Source organism: Triticum urartu, chromosome 2A (genome assembly GCF_056163025.1).
Source record: "Triticum urartu cultivar PI428250 chromosome 2A, HENAU_Tu73, whole genome shotgun sequence".
Lineage (NCBI taxonomy): Eukaryota > Viridiplantae > Streptophyta > Magnoliopsida > Poales > Poaceae > Triticum > Triticum urartu.
Window position 1 is genome coordinate 26,375,487 of NC_141874.1, and position 22,775 is coordinate 26,398,261.

At 45.9% G+C, this 22,775-nt stretch overlaps 1 pseudogene; it reads right to left on the reverse strand.

The window, feature by feature from the left end:
- Nucleotides 1-5,659: 5,659 nt before the first annotated feature.
- On the reverse strand, nt 5,660-17,313 carry LOC147983124 (uncharacterized; annotated as a pseudogene).
- Between the last annotated feature and the right edge of the window lie 5,462 nt (nt 17,314-22,775).

Genomic DNA, 22,775 nt, shown 5'->3' on the forward strand with positions numbered 1-22,775 from the left:
TAGTATTTTAGAAAATTGATTTGGTCCAATTTTGCAACAAATATATGGTAGGTCCTTCACAAAAAAAACTCATTTCGGGCACTCGGAAAATGGAAAATGAATTTTCCGCGCAAAGAAAATGAAAACTCCCTTAGGCAACAATGTTTGGAATTCCAATATGCACCCTTGTGCACAATATGAGATCATTTGAACAAAGTATGCCGTGAATGTGGCAATACGATTGATCATTTGGCTTGAAAGCCATGAATCTTCACGCATGATAACTCATTTCTGAGAACACTTTTTAAAAATAATTGCCGTATTACAAGTTTATTATTTTTCCTGGAAACTTGGTCACATATGATGACACAATGTGAAGGTTTTCCAATTTTTTGATTTTTTTGAATGTTTTATGCCCATTTCAAAATGCGGTCAAAACGGCGGGCTTGACCGTTCCTAGCTAGTGGTTGAATCTTGGAAAACTTTTGACGTTTCTCTGATTAAATAGATAATTATGTACCTAGAAATTATTTTTGGAAAAATTAAAGAGCAAAATATGAGGCAACTGCAGTTCAAATTTGACCCGCTTCCTGCTAAATCGACGGAAATTTGTCTTTTTCACGAGAGGTGGATCGAAACTTTTGTCACCCAACCATTTGGTCAATTGTGCATATATATGGCCTAGTATTTTATGAAAATGATTTGGTCCAAATTTTCAACAAATATATGGTAGGTCCTTAAAAAAACTCATTTTGGGCACTCGAAAATGAAAAACTGATTTAAAAGAACTCATTTCTCATAACTCTTTAAAAACTATTTGTTTTATTTCAATTTGTGATTATTCCTGAAAAATAAAGTCAAATTTTCTAACACAATGTGAATTATTTTTTTCAATTTTGCAGGTCATAATAAAATAGCTAACATGATTTACCACATTACTTTTAGTCAATTACGACCAATTTAAATGGTCAAAATATCTCACCTTGTATACTGCGTTCTGAATGGTCCAGAGGCCTCTCACGCGGATCGTGGATAAATCACCGTCGGATGTTGCTGGATCCAACGGCCCACATGTCACCGGTCTCACCCACATCCCACACTCCTCCTCTCGCACCCTTCTCTCCCACGCACTGACGCCCCTCTCTCCTCTCCCTCATTCTGATCTGATTTGAATCTACCACCGCCCACCATCGCCCACCCCCACCGCCACCCACTGTCGCCTACCCCCACCGCCGCCCACTGTCGCCCACCCCACTGCCGCCCACCCCCATCATCGACGACCCACGGCGACCTCCTACTCTCCCCCAACCTCACCGCCGGTTGCCCCTTACCTCTTCGCCCAGATCGACTCGATCCGCTCATCTCATGGCCAGATCCTGCAATAATACCTCCTTCCCACCTCCCTGCCTCTGGATCGAGCAGGCGCCGCCCCCACCACCACTCCCTCCCTCTGGATCGAGCAGGCGCTCTCTACCAGCGGGGCTTGGGGAGGCTAGCGTTCCCCGTCGAGATCCGTCACGCGCGTCCTCTAGCGCCAACCTCGACCTGCTCCTGTCGCTAGGGTTTCGGCCGGCGTGGCTCCGGCGACTCAGGTGCGTCCATCTACTCCATCTCCTCCTCATAGCCATTCCTAACTTCCTCAGTTCATCATCTCTGCCTCCCAAATCCAAGATGTCGTCCTCGCTCGAGCACCGGGACGCCATGGACGATGGCTACTTCCTCCCCTGCCTCGGCGCCATGGAGCAGCTCCGTCCGTCCGTGTTCTTCTTCTTGGGATTCCTACCCCCGTCCATGGGCCATGGCGAACGAGTAGCTCCAACCGCATGGATCAAAGGTATGAATCCCTTTCTCCTCCCCTCGTCTTTTCTTCTTCCGCTCTGTCTGACCCCCTTCTCATCTCTCTTTCGAACCAGGACGTCACCATGGGAGATGAAGGCGTGATGTGTTGTGCTCACTACAAGAAATTTGTTAATCCATGACGGATTTTTATTGACGTTTTCAAAACTGTCATGGACGGCGTGGTATAGCCCGGCAAGCCCGCCCAAGCCCGCTAAAGCCCATCTAATCTTTACCTGTATAAATGCTAACCCTAACCCTAGTCCTCGGCCCCTTCTCTCTCCCTCGTCCGCAGCCCCCTCCTAAGTCCCCATCACCGCCACCTACCACCTCGCCTCCCTCCTCCCATAACTCTCCGCCGGCCCTCCCCTTCCGCACCTCCTTGCCTCCCTCCTTCCGCAGCCCTCTGCCGGACCTCCCCTTCCTCTCCTGATCCACGATGATGACCAGCACACCGTCAACCGCCGCCACTCTATTCCCTGACATTGCTACCTCTTGAGCACTTCGTTGGATTTCCCCGAAGAGGCAGGGATGATGCAGCAAAGTAGCGTAAGTATTTCCCTCAGTTTTTGAGAACCAAGGTATCAATCCAGTAGGAGGCTATGCTCGAGTCCCTCGTACCTACACAAAAACAATAGCTCAACGCAACCAACACGCTTAGGGGTTGTCAATCCCTTCACGGTCACTTACGAAAGTGAGATCTGATAGAGATGATAAATAATATTTTTTTGGTATTTTTGGTATAGAGATGCAAAGTAAAAAGTTAAAGCAAAGCAAAAGCAAAGCAATAATAAAATGATGGAGATTGATATGATGAGAAAGAGATCCGGGGGCCATAGGTTTCACTAGTGGCTTCTCTCAAGAGCATAAATATTCTACGGTGGGTGAACAAATTACTGTTGAGAAATTGATGGAGTTGAGCATAGTTATGAGAATATCTAATGATCATGTATATAGGCATATCATCCGAGACAAGTAGACCGAAACGATTCTGCATCTACTACTATTACTCCACTCATCGACCGCTATCCAGCATGCATCTATAGTATTAAGTTAAAAACAAAGTAACGCCTTAAGCAAGATGACATGATGTAGAGGGATAGTTTCATGCAATATGATAAAAACCCCATCTTGTTATCCTCGATGGAAACAATACAATACGTGCCTTGCTGCCCCTTCTGTCACTGGGAAAGGACACCGCAAGATTGAACCCAAAGCTAAGCACTTCTCCCATGGCAAGAAAAACCAATCTAGTAGGCCAAACCAAAGTGATAATTCAAAGAGACTTGCAAAGATAACCAATCATACAAAAAAGAATTCAAAGAAGATTCAAATATTATTCATAGATAGACGTGATCATAAACCCACAATTCATCGGTCTCAACAAACACACCGCAAAAAGAAGATTACATCGAATAGATCTCCACGAGAGAGGGGGAGAACATTGTATTGAGATCCAAAAAGAGAGAAGAAGCCATCTAGCTACTAGCTATGGACCCGCAGGTCTGAAGTAAACTACTCACAATTCATTGGAGGGGCTTGGATGATGATGTAGAAGCCCTCCGTGATCGATGCCCCCTCCGGCGGAGCTCTGGAACAGGCCCCAAGATGGGATCTCGTGGATACATAAAGTTGCGGCGGTGGAATTAGGTTTTTGGCTCCGGCCCCGATCGTTTGGGGGTACGTGGATATATATATAGGAGGAATAAGTACGTCGGTGGAGCTTCGAGGGGCCCACGAGGCAGGGGGCGCGCCCTAGGGGGGGGCACCCTCCACCCTCGTGACCACCTCATGGCTTTCTTGACGGAGGGTCCAAGTCTCATGGATCTTATCTGATGAGAAAATCACGTTTCCGAAGGTTTCATTCCGTTTGGACTCCGTTTGATATTCCTTTTCTTCGAAACCCTAAAACAGGAAAAAAACAGCAATTCTGGGCTGGGCCTCCGGTTGATAGGTTAGTCCCAAAAATAATATAAAAGTGGATAATAAAGCCCAATAATGTCTAAAACAGTAAATAATATAGCACGGAGCAATAAAAAATTATAGATACGTTGGAGACGTATCAGACATCTCTTACCACATTCCAGATCTGGACAACCACCACACCATCAACCGCCATGACGATGACCACCTCGTCCTCGGCCGCTCAGGGGAGGATGGAATGAGGAGGACAAGAGGATGGGGTCGAGAAGCAACAGAGGAGGGACGAGGGCGATGTCTGACTACGAGCTGACCATGGGATCTTGGTGAAGCTCGTGTGCCATGCAATGACGTCCTCCTCCCGGATCTCGCTGACAACCCCCTTGAGGCCGCCGTCAGTAAGGGGTGGCTGTCATCACCACCCCTCTCTCCCATGACACCTCTTCCTCGTGCTCCTCTTCAAGATCCTGTGAGGCTTTGCTTCTCTCCATACCCTCTGTTCCATAATGTTTTTCGTTCTGCATACATGCACTGGTTCCAAACAAAATAGGCAATACATTTTGTGATGAAGATCTGTGATGAACTACCTGCCAGTGAAAGATCTATGATATTTTCTCTTTTCCTCTTTGGGATACTATGGCCATATACAGTACAACAACAAAACATAAATCTGTTGCACTAGTTCTTTTGTTGCTTACATAAATCAAAGCATGCATACTGCAATGTCGACTTGTTTGTTTCACATGATTATATATTGCAGTATATGTTCTGTTAAAATAGGTCTTCGAGACACGATTTTTGCTACTGTATTAGTAGGATGACATGTTTTTTTAGCGTTTTTGTTCTCAAATCAATTCATCAATCTCACCCAATCAAGTGACTAAGAGTAAGATTATTTGCTAACTAGGCTTGTTATTATACTGTTTCTCTGTTCTATACCATGCACAAACTTTGTATGTGTTAAGGTGTTCAAAGTAGCTTATCACAATAATTTTTATTTCCTAAATCTCATGTAAATAGTGTATATGTTGCTTAGATGATTTGTTGTAAAATTCTATCACTATGAAAGTAGTTGATATCATTACCCTTTATTCACCTTGCATTCATGTTCTTGGATGATTTCCTGGTTGTAAACATGTGTCAATATTTGTAGAATACAGATTTTTGTGATGCCTTAGGTAAACATAATCAACAGAGAAAGCAATCTTTCATATGGAGTTATAATTTATTTATCTGATTAGTTAATATTGGAATGTTTGAGCTAAATCATGCCATCGTTGATCCGAATGCGCATATGTTCTAATGGCTGTCTAATTGTCATTCATTAATATGATAGATGCCTACAAGTAGCTCTTGATCCTTGTTCGATTTCTCAAGTCAGCCATAAACTTGATATCTCACAATTTGATGATTCTTAAATGGCAGGCTTGTGAACTCCATGAAATATCAGTGAGATGTAGATGATAAATTCCTTGTTACCATTGCATGCAGAGGTGGAGGACGAAAGAAAAATAAGGTGTGGCGAACTCAAAATTAAGTAAAAGATTGACACAAAATGATAATAGTCAATACACAGTAAAAATACATATCAATATTTTCATGTGATCCTCAACATAACCAAATACAAAGATAATGTTCTCACAGAAAAAATACAATTATAATGAAAACATTTTTTTGTGCCGGTGATAATGGAAACATATTTAACTTGAAAATCTATCTAAACTAGCAGTCCATCATGCATTGCTCGATGCCCAACCCACGGCCACCGCCGGCCGTCCCGTCGTAGCCTCCCGTCTCGTCCTGGCCAGCCACAGCCACGCTAGCCAGGGTTGAACTTTTTTTTTCCTTTTTTTAGAACAGCTCGCTAGGGTTGCTGCATGCATGTGCTGTGTGAGCGGTTGACAGGATGACTGGGGCAATTGGTTCAGCAAGTCAGCTCGTGGGCCTGTATCTGCATGTCACCGTGGCCATCAAGCAACTGCAGCGAGCCTATCAAGTCGATCACATGTTATGCATAGGTACATAATCTTTTTCGCACCCAAGAATCAAGGTATGGCAGCTGCCACCCCTTGCCCACTGGGGTGTGCCACCAGTGATTGCATCTCACCATGTTCAGGATGTTGCATACGAAGTGGCTCCATTCAGACTGGTGCAAATTTAGATAACTGCGCCCACTGGTATGCTCTACACGTACGAGTCATCCGGTTGTAGTAAGTTGTACAACGTCTTAGCTGGTTGTGAGAGAGGAACCTTTCTCTCATCCAATTTAACTTCTCGCTTATGTCTTGAATTTCAGTATGGATTGACTCTTTCTCATTTTTATTGATACACGACTTGCTGCTTGTAGGCGCAGATGCTGAAACCTTCCTACTGCATGTGTCTTTCACATGTGCTGCTGAGATGTTTGATCACATCAAACCAAAAAAATCTTCTATCAAAACAGCTTAGTGATTGTTACTACATGACATACATGTAAGTCCCCTGAGATCCCACGTCCTACTTAATTAATTGGGTGCATGAAGTATTATAGCTTGCATAATCTAATGTGACTTAGTACTAGTATTATACATTTTTTACACTTGTTGTAATACTCTTGTCTCTACTATGTATGAATCTGCAAAAATCTAATGTTCTTTTAAATATGCTAGGTATGCTTGGGTAGTGGGCTACATAGTGCTACCCATCATAATCCGTGCCATGACATGATAGTTGCCATCAGGAGAGTCGACGAAGAACCTAAACAGCAGCCTTGAAAGTTTATATGTGTTGTTGGTGTAAACCGGATTGTACTGCTTCTTAACCTTGTTGTGTGATATATTTAGTGAACCTATGTTGTAAATTATCATTACATGAAGGATATGTAAACTGCTATGTTGTATATACACACAGAATTTTTTTTGAGAAAAATATATACATACAGATGGCTGCATATTACGTGAACTGTTTGAAATTACTTTCTCTTTGGGCCAAAATTGGCTAAAAAATATACTGTGTCAAAATTGGGCTGAAAGAAATTGGCTGGACTATATTTAAATTGTGCCTACATTCGTGACGATTTTTGTAACGAAAAGTAGTATCCACGTAGGCAGCCACATCATTCCAATTGGCGAATTGAAAATCCAACATGGCGTCAAACTATGACGGCTTGTTCTGTCACAATGGTTTGGGCCTGGGCAGGCTTTGGGCAGATCCATGACGGTCAAGAACCGTCAAGGAAGGCACGATGTCAAATTATGACGCGATATACATGACGGACTTGGATGGGCACCCATGACAGTTTTCCACTCATCTGTGACGGACCAGTATCGTCACGTATTAACAGATTTCTTGTTGTGGTTGCTGCTTGGGAGGGACGCCATGGACCTCCCTCCTCTGCTTCTTCTCTTCCCCTAACTCCATCAAGGTGATGGATTGGTAAAACGACCTAATCTCCTGCTTCCTATGTTAATTTGGCACGCGATGTGGATGTGATGTATTTTAGGCATGATTATATACGTGTTTTGGCACAATTCCTTCTCAAGGTGCTGGTGTTTGTGGAGGTGATTTACCTCTTTTTTCACTCTGTGTATCAAGGTGCAGCTGCTGAGCATTGATAGGTGGTGTTTGATGTACGTGTGTATCCTCTAGTAGTTTGTCTCATATATGATGTTGTCTGCCCGCCATGTTCCTGTCATGTCTGACTATTGGACGGTCAAAACAGAGATTTGTAATTTAGAAACTGCATGTATGTTGACACTATTGAGATGATGATCGTGTTGAGTAAATAGGCAATTTCTTGATTAAATTAATCCATGAGTAAATCACTAGCATGGCATTGACTAAGTTGATGACGTACTGACTCTGATCTAAACATGCACGTACTAGGCAAACGGTAGACAAATCTACACATACTGCTAGTACTGCTAATATGAAAATAATCAGGAGCAGGATAAACGAGTTATACCCTCCAGTAGGCCACGCAGAGGCCGCGGCTTTGGTGGCAGCAGCGGCGTCCTCGGCGGCCTTCTTGTCGGCTTCAGCTTTCTCGGCGGCGGCACGGTCGGCGTCGATGGACATGGTGATGATGAAGGCGACGCGGACGTAGAGGAAGTAGACGATCGGAAGCGAGCAGTCGCGTAATCGCTGCCCACAAACCTATTCACCCCTCACCCCGTACAGGAACCAGAGGGGCGTGGTTTCGGAGACCTGCTCTCCCGTCGACCGTGTACGCGGCGGACGGGATGGAGTCACCGGTGGCAGCAGCAGCAAAGGAACGACGGTGGGCGTGCGCGTGAGCAGATATGATCTGTTCGTGGCGGCTAGGGTTAGGAGACACCGCATACTTATAGGCGCAGCCGCATGGAGAGACGTGGGCTCGACCCACGTCTGTGACAGCCCACGATCCGATGTCTCAGATCGTGGCCCAGCTGTCAGAAAACTCTCCGTTAGTGACTGGCAAAAATAAGCGCGTAGGTGTGAGCTCGGCTCGGCTCAATCCCGCAACCCGCGGCGCGTCGTGACGAGGCGTGGCGTGGCGTGGCGAGGCAGGCGGCGGAGGAGGAGTGCGCGAGGGCCTCTTCTCTTCTCAAGCTCCAATAGCATGTAGAAGAGAAACCCTTATAAACCACTCCAACTCTCCTTCCACTTCCGGGGTGGGGCTAAACTTCCCACTACACCTAGTGCCATATAACCCACATGGGCCCTTAGAGATTTTTCAGAAATTGCAATATGGGCCTAGAGCCCATCTCAGATTTCAGCAATCCCCCACCAGATCTCGAGGGCCCATTGTGTCCTCTGTTCCAATTGTTGTTTCGATGTACCAGTGTTTCAGTGAAGACCTGTTAAGGTTGAACTTCACCTAGAACAAGTGGCTACACTCCTTCACAACTGAACAATGGACTATGCCTTGAATTGTCAGTTTGGCGTAAAGAAGTTTCACTACATATCTTACTAGTACTAGGCTGCCGAAGGCTGACCCCTCGGGTGGAGCATATAAGTCACACTCCTGGCCTATTCATGAGCTTACTAGAGATCACCCCAATCTCATAGACTGTGACCAGCAGTCGGGCTCATATAGGTGTGTTCCTCCAAAGATCGCTCTGTAGGATAGCATCTTGCTTTTATAAGCTTTGGAACACATTGAGACCGTAGTCATCCTACCATACAGTATCGAGAGTATTGCATCTCCAACAGAGTGGGTTAGTATAGTTACTCTCCTCAGTTCACCACTGGCTTGTTTTCCCAGGTCCTAGTTTACGGGATCTCCGATCACATAGGTTGGGTTACCACCATGGCAACTCATGTGGGTCTCATACCCGTCTCCCTCGATGCATTATCTATCACAACACGTGATAGCCCTTTTGTAAAGGGATCTGCCAGATTCTTAGCCGTATGGACATAGTCCAACGCTATCACTCCGGAGTTTCTTAATTTTCTGACAGCTTTTAATCTCATTCTTATGTGTTTGGTGGACTTCATGTTGTCCTTTGAACCCTTCACCTTGGTGATGACAGTCTGATTGTCACAGTTCATAAGGATAGCCGGAACCGGTTTATCAACCAATGGCAAGTCCATCAAAAGATCTCGAAGCCATCTCGCTTCAACACCAGATGTGTCTAATGCCGTTAATTCTGCTTCCATTGTCGATCTCGTTAAGATCGTTTGCTTGCAAGACTTCCAGGAAACAGCGCCACCTCCAAGAGTAAACATATACCCAGTTGTGGCCTTCATCTCATCAGCATCAGAGATCCAATTTGCGTCACTATACCCTTCAAGTACCGACGGGTATCTGGTATAGTGAAGTCCATAGTTCATAGTACCTTTCAGATAGTGCATAACTCTCTCAACAGCATGCCAATGTACATCACCCGGTTTGGAAACAAACCGGCTCAGTTTGCTCACAGCAAACGCGATGTCAGGCCTCGTTGCGCTCGCTAGGTACATCAGTGAACCAATGATTTGAGAGTATCTCAATTGATCTTTAGCCATGCCTTTGGACTTTCGAATCAATACGCTAGGATCATATGGTGTTTGAGATGGTGTGCAGTCCGAATATCCAAAACGACTCAACACCTTCTCAACATAATGGGATTGCAGAAGTGTGATCCCACCCTCATTATCTCTCAGTAGCTTGATGTTCAAGATAACATCAGCCACACCAAGGTCTTTCATCTCAAAGTTCTGAGATAGAAACGATTTGACCTCCTCAATGACTTTGAGGTTTGTTCTGAATATCAGTATGTCATCAACATACAAGCACAGTATAACTCCTTCGCCCCCACCATGGCAATAGTATACACATTTGTCAGCCTCATTAACAACAAAACCAACAGATGTCAGAGTTGTATTAAACTTATCATGCCATTGCTTAGGTGCTTGTTTCAGGCCATATAAAGATTTTATCAACCTACACACCTTTCTTTCCTGACCATCTATCACAAAGCCATCAGGCTGTTGCATGTAGATTTCCTCCTTTAGCTCTCCATTTAGAAAAGCCGTCTTAACATCCATCTGATGGACGAGAAGACCATGTGAGGCCGCCAACGAGAGTAGTACTCGAATGGTGGTCAGTCTAGCCACAGGTGAATAAGTATCAAAGAAATCTTCCTCTTCTTGCTGGTCATAGCCCTTGGCCACAAGCCTAGCCTTGTACTTTTCAATCGTACCATCGGTCCTAAGCTTCTTTTTGAACACCCACTTACATCCCAGTGGTTTGCAACCATAGGGACGGTCAGTGATCTCCCATGTCCCTTTAGCCATGATGGAATCCATCTCGCTATGGACCGCATCCTTCCAGTAATCAGCTTCTGGAGAGGCATACGCTTCTGAAATAGAAGTGGGAGTATCATCCACGAGGTACACTAAGAAATCATCACCAAAGGTCTTTGCAGTACTTTGTCTCTTGCCCCTACCAAGGGTTTCCTCGTCATCCTCCTCAGGATTTTCATCATGTGTTTGTTCATAATATTCCATAGGGATGGCAGGTTCAGGAGTCTCCTCAGATTCCTGTCTAGAAGTGCTTTGCATATCTCTCATAGGAAAAATATCCTCAAAGAATGTAGCATCCTTAGACTCCATAATTGTACCGATCTTCTGGTCAGGTACCTCAGATTTCACTACTAGAAATCTATAGCCAACGCTGTTCTTAGCGTAGCCCAAATTAACGCAGTCTACGGTCTTGGGTCCAAGCTTATGCTTTTGGGGGATCGGCACGTTGACTTTCGCCAAACAGCCCCAAGTGCGCAAGTATGAGAGTGTCGTCCTTCTCTTTGCCCATTTCTCATAGGGATTGATCTCATTATCCTTTGTCGGAACTTTATTCAGGACATGACATGCCATTAATATAGCCTCCCCCCACCATGCCTTGGATAAACCCGATGTATCTAACATGGCGTTAACCAAATCAGTTAGAGTACGGTTTTTCCGCTCGGCAACCCCGTTTGACTGGGGTGAATAGGGAGGCGCCCTCTCATGAATAATGCCGTGTTCCGCACAGAAGGAATCAAACTCACTCGAGAAGTACTTTCCACCACGATCTGACCGGACTCGTTTAATTTTCTTTTCAAGTTGATTTTCAACTTCTGCCTTATAGATTTTAAAGTAGTGTAGAGCCTCATCTTTAGTATTTAACAGATACACATAGCAATATCTAGTGGAATCATCTATCAATGTCATGAAGTATCTCTTTCCACCTTTAGTCAACACACCATTCATCTCGCAAAGATCAGAATGTATGAGTTCTAATGGTGCCAGGTGTCTCTCCTCCGCGGCCTTATGAGGCTTGCGAGGTTGCTTAGCTTGCACACATGAAAGGCACTTAGAACCTTTGGCTAAAGTGAAACTCGGGATTAAATCCAACTTGGCTAGCCGCGTCATAACACCAAAACTAATGTGACAAAGACGTGAATGCCAAACTTCAGATTCATTAACATTCGAATGAATATGGTTCACGACTTTATTACAAAAATCTGCAAGGGAAAGGCGGAACATCCCTCCGCTCTCATAACCTTTTCCAACAAAGAGTCCATATTTTGTAACAACTAATTTATTAGACTCAAAAACCAACTTAAACCCTTCTCTACATAGAAGGGAGCCACTAACGAGGTTCTTCTTTATGGCGGGGACATGCTGCACGTTCTTCAGCTGCACGATCCTTCCCGAAGTAAACTTCAGATCAACCGTGCCAACACCATGAACAGAAGCACTCGCGCCATTCCCCATCAATACGGACCCGTGACCTGGTAAGAAGTGAACAATGAAATGTCAGCACACACATGAACACCTGCACCTGTGTCCACCCACCAATCGTTGGGTTGAAACACTGAAAAACAGTAAATAAATTACCATACCCAGATGCACCACTCTCATTGTTGCCCACAATCATGTTGACAGACTTGGAGTCCTGTCCTGACTTCTTGTACTTGTTTGGGCACTTGTTGGCCCAATGTTCAACCGAACCACAAGTAAAGCAGCCCTCGTCCTTCTTGTTCTTCTTGAAGGTCTTTTTACCCTTCTTCTTAAAGTCGGTATTGTGTTGGACACCGTTCTTTCCCTTGGGCTTGTGGGAGTTGAAGTTCTTCTGGTTCACCATGTTGGCAACAGAAGTCCCTTCGGCCCCTTTTCCATGCGAGTCTTTTGCCCTCGAATTCTGCTCAACACTCAGATGGCCAATGACATCCTCCACAGAGAATTCACGCCTCTGATGTTTCAGAGTGGTGGCAAAGTTCCTCTAGGAATTAGGGAGCTTAGCGATTATGCAGCCCGCGACAAACTTGCCCGGTAACTCGCACTTGAGAAGCTCAAGTTCCTTAACAATGCATATTATCTCATGAGCCTGCTCCAATACAGGACGGTTTTCAACCATCTTGTAATCGTGGAACTGCTCTATAATATACATCTCGCTCCCTGCATTGGCGGCCCCGAATTTAGATTTGAGCGCCGCCCACAAGTCCTTGGCGACATGCACATGTAAATATGCGTCGACCAGTTTATCTCCGATCACGCTAAGAACTGCTCCGAGAAACACAACGGTAGCCTCCTTGAACGCCTTCTCCTGTTCAGGAGCAATTGTTCCCGTGGAGACACCGGTGACCCAGAACACGTTCATAGCCGTGAGCCATAACGTGGTCTTAGTCTGCCAACACTTGAAGTATGTACCGGTAAACTTATCCGGTTTCAGTGCAGCGGCAAAGCCACTTGCCGAGAAATTCCTACACATAATAGGTTTTTGGATTGTTGAGTAAATAGGCAATTTCTCGATTAAATTAATCCATGAGTAAATCACTAGCATGGCATTGACTAAGTTGATGACATACTGACTCTGATCTAAACATGCACGTACTAGGCAAACAATAGACAAATCTACACATACTGCTAGTACTGCTAATATGAAAATAATCAGGAGCGGGATAAACGAGTTATACCCTCCAGTAGGCCACGCAGAGGCCGTGGCTTTGGTGGCAGCAGCGGCGTCCTCGGCGGCCTTCTTGTCGGCTTCAGCTTTCTCGGCGGCGGCACGGTCGGCGTCGGTGGACATGGTGATGATGAAGGCGACGCAGATGTAGAGGAAGTAGACGATCGGAAGCGAGCAGTCACGTAATCGCTGCCCAAAAACCTATTCGCCCCTCACCCCGTACATGAACCAGAAGGGCGTGGTTTCGGAGACCTTCTCTCCCGTCGACCGTGTACGCGGCGAACGGGATGGAGTCACCGGCGGCAGCAGCAGCAAAGGAATGACGGTGGGCGTGTGCGTGAGCAGATGTGATCTGTTCGTGGCGGCTAGGGTTAGGAGACACCGCATACTTATAGGCGCAGCCGCGTGGAGAGACGTGGGCTCGACCCACGTCCGAGTCCGTGACAGCCCACGATCCGACGTCTCAGATCATGGCCCAGCTGTCAGAAAACTCTCCGTTAGTGACTGGCAAAAATAAGCGCGTAGGTGTGAGCTGGGCTCGGCTCAATCCCGCAACCCGCGGCGCGGCGCGTTGTGACGAGGCGTGGCGTGGCGAGGCGGGCAGCGGAGGAGGAGTGCGCGAGGGCCTCTTCTCTTCTCAAGCTCCAATAGCATGTAGAAGAGAAACCTTTATAAACCACTCCAACTCTCCTTCCACTTCCGGGGTGGGACTAAACTTCCCACTACACCTAGTGCCATATAACCCACATGGGCCCTTAGAGATTTTTCAGAAATTGCAATATGGGCCTAGAGCCCATCTCAGATTTCAGTAGATCGCTTCACCTTGCATAGGTTTTGCTTGTGAGTGTGTGGAATTCATTTCATGCATGGTTCATCAGTGTATATGCCTCCCCTCCATCTGTTGGTTTTTTTCTAGATCTCAACTGATGCGATTCATGGATGTTGCGAGCTCTCACCCGCCTAATCCTGAGGTCGCTATACATGTTTTTTCCTTGTTTTTTAGCTCTTCAAATCTACTGGAAGGATCTCTTGCCTGAAGTGTATGATTTCTTTAGAGGTAGCGGGTCAAACGTTCCATGTGTATGTTTGAATTTGAATGTTGCAAAGCATTTCAGTTACTGTGTATAGTACCTTTGTAATTCACTGTAAACCTAAAGTTGACTGATGCTCTATCTGTGTTTCTGGTTTGCCAAATCTCACATAGATGGGTCTCCCCAGTTTCATGACTGCTATTTAGAACTAAGTGCTCCATAATTGTTGCTGAAAATGAAAATACAGTTAATTATAGCACAGTGAGAGTGCTCTCAAATGTCAGAAGGGTTGCTACTGCATTTACGCTCCTGGTAGTGTCCTGCATTGACTGATGGTGCAGCCATATACCCCTGCCAATACCCGATTGTTCTCATTCATTATTGTGCAGCAGCGCATGCTTGTTCATACCCATTTTTCTCAATTAATGCCAACATGTACATATTTACACAGGAGAGATAACTAGATTTTCCGACTAACAAGTGACAATAAAAATGTGGTTTTTTTAACCTAGAGGTTAATAAAACACTTTGATAATTCTGCCGTGAGCATTTTTGTCAGTTTGCAGTTACTTGTGCTGAGACACTAGTCACTTTCTCTGTCCAAAAAATATGATGTGTATTTCTTGTCTAGAGTATAATATTCCATAGCCAGAGCAAGCAAGATGTTATTTCTAGTGCTAGCCTTTTGTTGTATTAAAGTACTGTATATAGTAGGTGCACTTTGTCTTTAGAGATAGCAATCAGGAGTAATGCAGTCGCTTCTGTTGCATACTAGCTCTAGCTGCAAGTACTTGGAAACTATTATTACGTATATTTTTGGATGAGGGATCACATATCTTGTGTGTTGCATGGATGCCACAATAAATCCATTGGTCTATTTTATCATTATGCTGCATATGTTTCCAACTCCAGTATTTCTGTTTTTCTTTATCACCTTATCCAACATTGTAGATTCCTGTATTGATGCATGCCAACTATGAAAAGATCTTGTATTAAGCTTTAGCTAGCTGTTAATTATGTTGTGTTAGCTGCTGACTAACAACGGCCTATGGCGGCTGGGTGTTTTTTTGGCACAGGTGACTTGCACATGAAGCTGTATGATCAGCTGGATGGTCACGATCGGCGCAGGAGAACCTACACCTTGAAGTTGGGTTTTTTTCCAGCTATACTATGGTATGAGCCTGGACCATGATTGTGATGTGGTCCTAATCTATGAGCCTACTTTTCCTGTTTCTTGCTATTTTAGGATATCATGTCTGATTTGGGTCAACCGAGTTGTTGATTTTCTCGCCCTGGTCATACCATAATATGTTAGTTTTTAGTCATGTATGCATCTCCATCTTGCAAGCCTGCCATACATGATAGGATTAGTACTTATTAACTACTCATGTGCTTGTAGAGAAGGATACAATTATTATTTAACCAGTCCAGATTTTTTACATTTGATGTGCTTCCAAGGGACACAGATCTCTACTCTTCTATATAATCCACACTTTGTTCCGGAAGCAGTCAGTTGTAGCATGCTGTTACATCACAACAAGGTGTCATGTATGATTATAGTGCTTTCGTTGAGATGTCTGGTACTTAATAAAATTTAAGTTAAAATAGAACCTTTATGTTCTCTGTAGTGATTTACAGTTGGTGCTATAAGTTTTCTGAACTTGAATATCTTAGTAGAACATCATCTGGTTAGAAGTTTTGCTATGCCATGCTTATTGTTTACTGAACTGAGGCATTTGGGCATTTATGTATAACTTTTATTCTCTTGAAAGGATATATTTTATTGTCAATCATTTAACTTCCACTACATCTCACTACTAATTTATGTAGATCAGGATCTAATGTCATCGAGGTGGCTCCTGCTCTTACCGAAGATTAGAAGAAGCCTAGAGATGTGCACCATAGTTTTAGTTGATGTTGCCACCATGTTTTGGTGCCTGTGTATTTGTTTTTGATTGTATGTACACTTTTTGGAACGTGCAAACATGTATGTGCTGTTGTGAGTTTCATTGAGAGATTTCTGGATTTGATCATTTAATTGAAAGAATTATTGATTGTTTGTTGTTGAAATGTGTAAAATTAAAATCTGTGAATGAAAAGGATTGAATGTCCTATTGGGTCAAATAATATTTGGGCTCTAAAAAGGCTATGGCCCAAACAATTGTGGGCTGGAATATTGTGCATTTATGAAAAACCGGTAAAAAAAGCTTAATGAAACGGACTGTGAAATGGCCTAGGCCCAGAAAATAAAAAGGCTGAATTGTAGGGCTTGGCCGATATAGTTGACCAAAATTAATAAGAAAAAATATATAAAAAGGCTGAATTGTTGGGCTCGGCCCATCTAAAACACCAATCTAGACTGGGCCAATTCTTATCAACGACCTTTTCAATTGGTCGCAATTTTGCCACGTCAGATTACCACGTCGGATCCGACGTGGCCTAGGCAGAGAGCTAGCGACCAAAACAGAAGGACATAGAATCAATGACCTTCTCTTTTGGTCGTAAACGTCTATGACCTTCTCACAGAGAATGTCGTTAATTTCAGTTTACGACCGCCAGCTTTTGACCTTCTGATTTTGGTCACAAAAAGGTCGCAAATGAAAAACTATGACCTTTCAGCGGCCAATTGTGAGGGTCACAAGTTGACATATTTCTTGTAGTGTAGGGGATGCGTTAAAAATAACATACCTCGTTGGTGAGGTGATTGATGTCGTGCCCATGGTACGAATTCGTGGCCGGCGGTGTCTCGTTGCCCTTGAAGAGCAACTTCCAGGCGTTTTCATGAGAAGTTTCGAAGAGCCTTTTTAGGGTATGGTGCTTCTTCGGATTAAACTCCCATAGAGGGCGAATTCGACTTTGGCACGGGAGAATCCGGCAAACTAGCATCACCTGGATAATATCGACAAGCTTGATACCCTTGTCCACCATACTTTGAACGCACGTCTGTAGCGCTATCAGCTCATCTGACGATGACCAATTCAGGCACTTTTCAACCCAGGAGGTGAGCCGCATTGGAGCACCGGAGTTGAATTCGGTAGCGACGGCCAGGTTCGCGCCGCAGGGTTCTGTGATGTAGAACCATTGTTTCTGCCATTCCTTGACAGTCTCCACGAAAGTGCCTTTCGTCCAGGAGACATTACTCAGCTTGCTCACCATGGCACCTCCGCACTCCGCGTGCTGGCTATCCACCACCTTCGGCTTCACATTGAAGACCTTGAGCTACAGCCTGAAGTGGGGTTGGATGCGGAGGAAGGCATCACACACGACGATGAATGCCGAGATGTTGAGGAAGGAGTTCGGGGATAGATCATGGAAGTCTATCCCGTAATAGTACATCAGCCTGCAGACGAAAGGGTGGAGTGGAAACCCTAGCCCGCGGAGGAAATGAGGGATGAATACCACCCTCTCATTGAGCTTCGGTGTGGGGACGACTTGCCCCTAGGCTGGAGGACAGTGTGCGATTTCCTTCGCCAAGTACCCGGCCGCCCGAAGCTCAATAATGTCCTCCTCCTTGACGGAGGAGACCATCCACTTGCCTTGACCTCCGGATCCGGACATGGTTGAGTGCTAGCTTGAGTGGGAAGAAGATGAGAGCTTGGGCACTGGAGCTCAAGAGTGGAAAGGCAGAGGAAGAGAGAAGGCGTGGGAGAAGAAGGGGGAGTCCTTATCCCCTTATAAAGGCTATGAATATCGAACGCCTCCCCACTCGCCCTAAAACTCGCCTATTCCCAAGGGCTGTGTAAACGGCATGGTTGGGTTACCCATCCCCGCATTGATGAAAATCCCACAATAAGGGTACACGATCTCTGCTTCGACAAGGCGTGCCAATGGTAACCGCGTCTCGAAACATGGAGCGGCAGATGAAGAATGGTTCGAAATTACGACCGGGCGAACATGATGTCATGCTGTAAAAAGTTGTCGGAAGATCGGACTTGTGGATTATTATATTCCCTGTGCGGTTGTGTGTGGTGTGTGTGTTATAGGTCCGGACACGGTCAATACGTTCGAAGACTATCTTGGAGTTCGGAAGGAGGAACCCGCCTTGCAATGCCGAAGACAGATCTACATGCCGGATACCTTGTCATTGAAGCCAGGTTCAGGGGCTACTGAGGGAGTCCTGGACTAAGGGGTCCTCGGGCATCCGGCCTGTTAGCCATGGGCCGTACTGATGGGCTGTGAAGAACACAAAGACCGAAGATTGCACCCATGTCCAGATGGGACTCTCCTTGGCGTGGAAGGCAAGCTTGGTGACCGAATATGTAGATTCCTTTGTTTGTAACCGACCTTATGTAACCCTAGAGCCTCCCGGTGTCTATATAAACTGGAGGACTTAGTCCATAGGGAGGATATTCATTATCATAGTCATGCAGGCTAGACTTCTAGGGTTTAGCCATTACGATCTCGTGGTAGATCAACTCTTGTAATACTCATATTCATCAAGATCAACAAGGAGGACGTAGGGTATTACCTCCATAGAGAGGGCCCAGAACTGGGTAAACATCGTGTCCCCTGTCTCCTGTTACCATCAACCTTAGACGCACAGTTCGGGACCCCCTACCTGAAATCCGCCGGTTTTGACACTGACATGGGGGCAAAGAAAAACCGCGGTCGACGTGAGTGGCGAGTAAGACACACTCACCCTCCTGAGTCTGCGGCTCAGTTTCATCCCCCGGGAGCTTCCAGGAACCTTGCTCAATCAGCCCGCTCTCAGCCAGATCTTGCAAGTTATCCAGCTCGATTGTGGACTGGATCCAGTCGCCCTAAACCCAGCCGGGTGGCAAGGCGGATCTCGACGACGACCCACTCCTGTCGATCTTCTTGCCCTTCCCCTTCGCCGCTCTGTTCTTTGCGTGCTCCAGCGCCGCCGTCTTGTCCTTCGCCATCGCAGCAAGAGGCGCACGGGCGGGAGGCAGCGTCGAGAGCGGAAGCGGTAGCGGTGGAGAAGGAGAGGAGGAAGAAGGAGAAATTGGGGCGCACTGTGCAAAATTCCCCAACTCAACGCCTTATATGGAGTCATTTCCGAGTAACTGACGACTGGGCCCGGCAAATCATGTCAAATCCCGCAACTGTCGCTCGCTCGGTACGTGACGAAAAAGGTGGCGCGATGATCGAGGCACCCATGCCTAATCCACCTGATTACTGCGGCCTCCTCCGTCCCGTGCGCTTCCCAAAATTTCGAATCCCGCAAGATCCGGGAGCAGCAGAGCAACCTGTCAGACTGAAGATTTCTTCCATATCAACACTCAAAGCTTATCAGCAAAAGTTCACTCGACTACTTTAGAATAGATCAAGGCGACTGAAAATGAAGTCAAAGTTGTCGTACGACTCATCAGTCTAAGGAAAACGCTTCCACATAATGTAGCAGAGTCGGAACCAACTTCCACTCCTTTTCCACTAGAACCCTGAACCATTCGGGGGCTAATGACGACGACATGTACCTAGGGTAGGGTCATAGGCCTGACATAGACACCCTACCCAAGGACATTGACCTAAACTCAGAAGCATTCAAGAGATATCATCATTCACTCGACCAGGGAGTACTCACTCGACCGTAACAAGAACCACTCGACGGATAGAAGATCTAAAGTCACTCTGTAGGACAACGGCCAGGCGTTACCCTGTAGACTTAATGGGCATTCATGTATCTTTATTACTGGCGTTATCAGTAACGCCCCATATTTATGTACCTTAAACCCTGTGTAACTGAGGGCTGGAGGGGTCCGACACACTCGATATAAGCCACCCCCTCCTCTGGCACAAGGGTTCACACTCCCTGTAACTTCATGCATATTCCAATCGACAGAGCCTCTGGGCACCGAGATGTAGGGCAGTTACTTCCTCCGTGAAGGGCCTGTACTCGTACATCTTGCGTGCACATTCTCACCGTAGCTAGGATCTTGCCTCTACATTCCTACCCCCTACTTTAATGTCAGACTTAGAACCACGACACTGCGCACAACTACTTGAATGGTAATGGTTATCAGAGAAGGGCATCGGTTTATATACTCCAAATCACCTAATGCCATTATGTAGTTGAATAATAGACTGAATAATGTGGCATGGTTAAGGCCATGAGGGAGAGAGCGTGAGGGAGAGGGAGAGGAAGGACTGAACGCCAGAGAGGGAGAGGGAGAGGGAGAGAGAGAGAGTTCAAACATACATGCTGAGCTAGTGAGCTTGCAGCATTGACGTGCTAGATTCTGTCAGAGCATTGCTTTTATTTGATCAGGTGGTGAGGAACATTTAAAATATTTTCAATAGTACTTGTGTAAGTTTATTTGAAGGAATTCCTCTGTAGTTTCTTAGTTCATATCTGAGCATGATTTTGTTGACATATTTTGTAGATCAGCGGCAGGGCCCTGATGGCTTTGGCACCTGTCCTAATGTCTTATAATCTCTTACTGCTTAGTGAACATAAAGTAGTGTGCTAGGCTACTAGTGCATTATATTGATGAGACTCCGGTGCCTCGTATACAGGACCAAATCTTAGTCAAATCCCTAAGCAGTAGAGCTAATCTATTTTATCTAATACTCCCTCTATTCCTAAATATTAGACCTTTTAGAGATTTCAATACAGACTACATATGGAGCAAAATGACTTAATCTACACACTAAAATAGGTCTGTATACATCCATATGTAGTTCAGATTGAATCTCTAAAATGGCTTATATTTAGAAACAGAGGGAGTAGATACAATGACAAAATAACAGATACGAGGGAGGTTCTAGGTGTTAAATGATAGGCTTGATAGTTAGTTTGTATAGTCACGATATTGTGTGCGTGTAATGTGTGCGTGTGTATCTTGTAACCAAGGCAGGTTGTTAGGAAGATTTGATCCTATCTCTTGTATAGCTTGGAGGATGGGTCAAGACTCCAACAACCTGCCGCCGCATGTACTCCCTGTGCTATATAAACACGCACGCGTTCCTGCAACGATGCATACGCTTACCGCAAACTAGTTCCTCTTACATGGTAATCAGAGCCACTCTTGAGCTCATCCATGGCAACATCTTCAAGTACCTTCCCATCCTCTCCATTCACTCACGTCGTCTCGGAGAAACTCACCAAGGGCAACCAGGCGCTATGGTGGGTGACGGTGCTGTCTGCCATCCGCGGTGCTCAGATGCAGAAGTACCTCAACGTCGATCATCCGGTGCCGCCCATGGAGCTGGAGATCACGGACGCCGACGGGAAAACCAAGAAGAAGACCCCCAACCCGGAGTTCCAAACATGGTATGCACAAGATCAGCAAGTTTTCTCATATCTTCTGACAACGCTGCCCTGTGAGATGGAAATTCAGGTCGCCACCTGCCACACCTCGGCCGAGCTGTGGAACACAGTCCAGGGAATGCTCTCCTCACAGACCCGTGTCGCGACCGTGAACGTGCGGATCGCCCTCGCCAATCTTCAGAAGGGAAACAACTCCATCACTGACTACGTCGGCAAGATCCGAACCCTCTGTGACGAACTTGTCGCAGCTGGCAAAAGGGTGGACGAGGAGGATGTCGTCTCCCACATCCTGGTCGGGCTTGAAGAAGACTTCGACCCGGTGGTTTCGGCCATGTTCTCCCATGTGGAGCCAGTCACCGTGCCAGAGCTGTACTCACAGCTCGTTAGCTTTGAGACACGGATGAATCTTCGCCACGGAGGATCCCAGTCCTCGGCGAACGCGGCGACACGTGGGCGTGGTCGCGGCGGTGGTGACTGCAGCCGCGGCAGACAAGGCGGCGGCAACTCTGGTGCTGATCGCGGCCGTCCCTACACCAAGCAAAAACGGTCGCGGTGGAGGCGGCAGGGGCAACTACAACAACTCTGCTCCTGCCCCCAAAGTGTTGTGTCAGATCTGTGGCAAGCCAGGCCACCCAGCCTGGAAGTGCTGGAAGCGCTACGACGAGTCATACTAGGGAGAAGAAGAGAAGTCTGCCAACATGGTGATCCCACAATACGGGGTAGACTCCAACTGGTACTTGTATAGTGGCGCAACCGACCACATCACCAGCGACCTGGAGAAGCTGACGGTGTGGGACAGGTACACCGGCGGCGAACAGATCCATACTGCAAACGGTTCAGGTATGGCTATCCAGCACATTGGTTATTCAGCTATTCACACTCCCGATCGAGATCTCCACTTAAAGAAAATCCTTCATGTTCCAGAAGCTGATAAAAGCCTAATTTCAGCTAGTCGGCTTGCCACCGACAACAATACCTTCATTGAAATTCATCCTCGATTTTTTCTTGTCAAGGAACAGGGAACGAGGAAGGTTCTACTTCGAGGAAGGGGTAGACGAGGTCTCTATCCTGTCAAACACGTGGGGGGAAATGCCAAGAAGCAAGTGCTAAGTGTCACCAAACTATCTTCAGATAGGTGGCACAGGCGTTTAGGTCATCCTTCTTCAGTTATCGTTAGAAAGATTGTTAGCAACAATAACCTCCCATGTGATAATTTGTTCAATAATGAGTTTGTATGTGATGCTTTCCAAAAAGGCAAAAGTCACCAGCTACCTTATCCAAAGTCAATAAGTGAATCAAAGTTTCCCTTAGAACTTGTTTTCTCTGATGTTTGGGGACCTGCTGTTGAAACAGTAGGGAGGAAGAAATTCTATGTAAGTTTCATAGA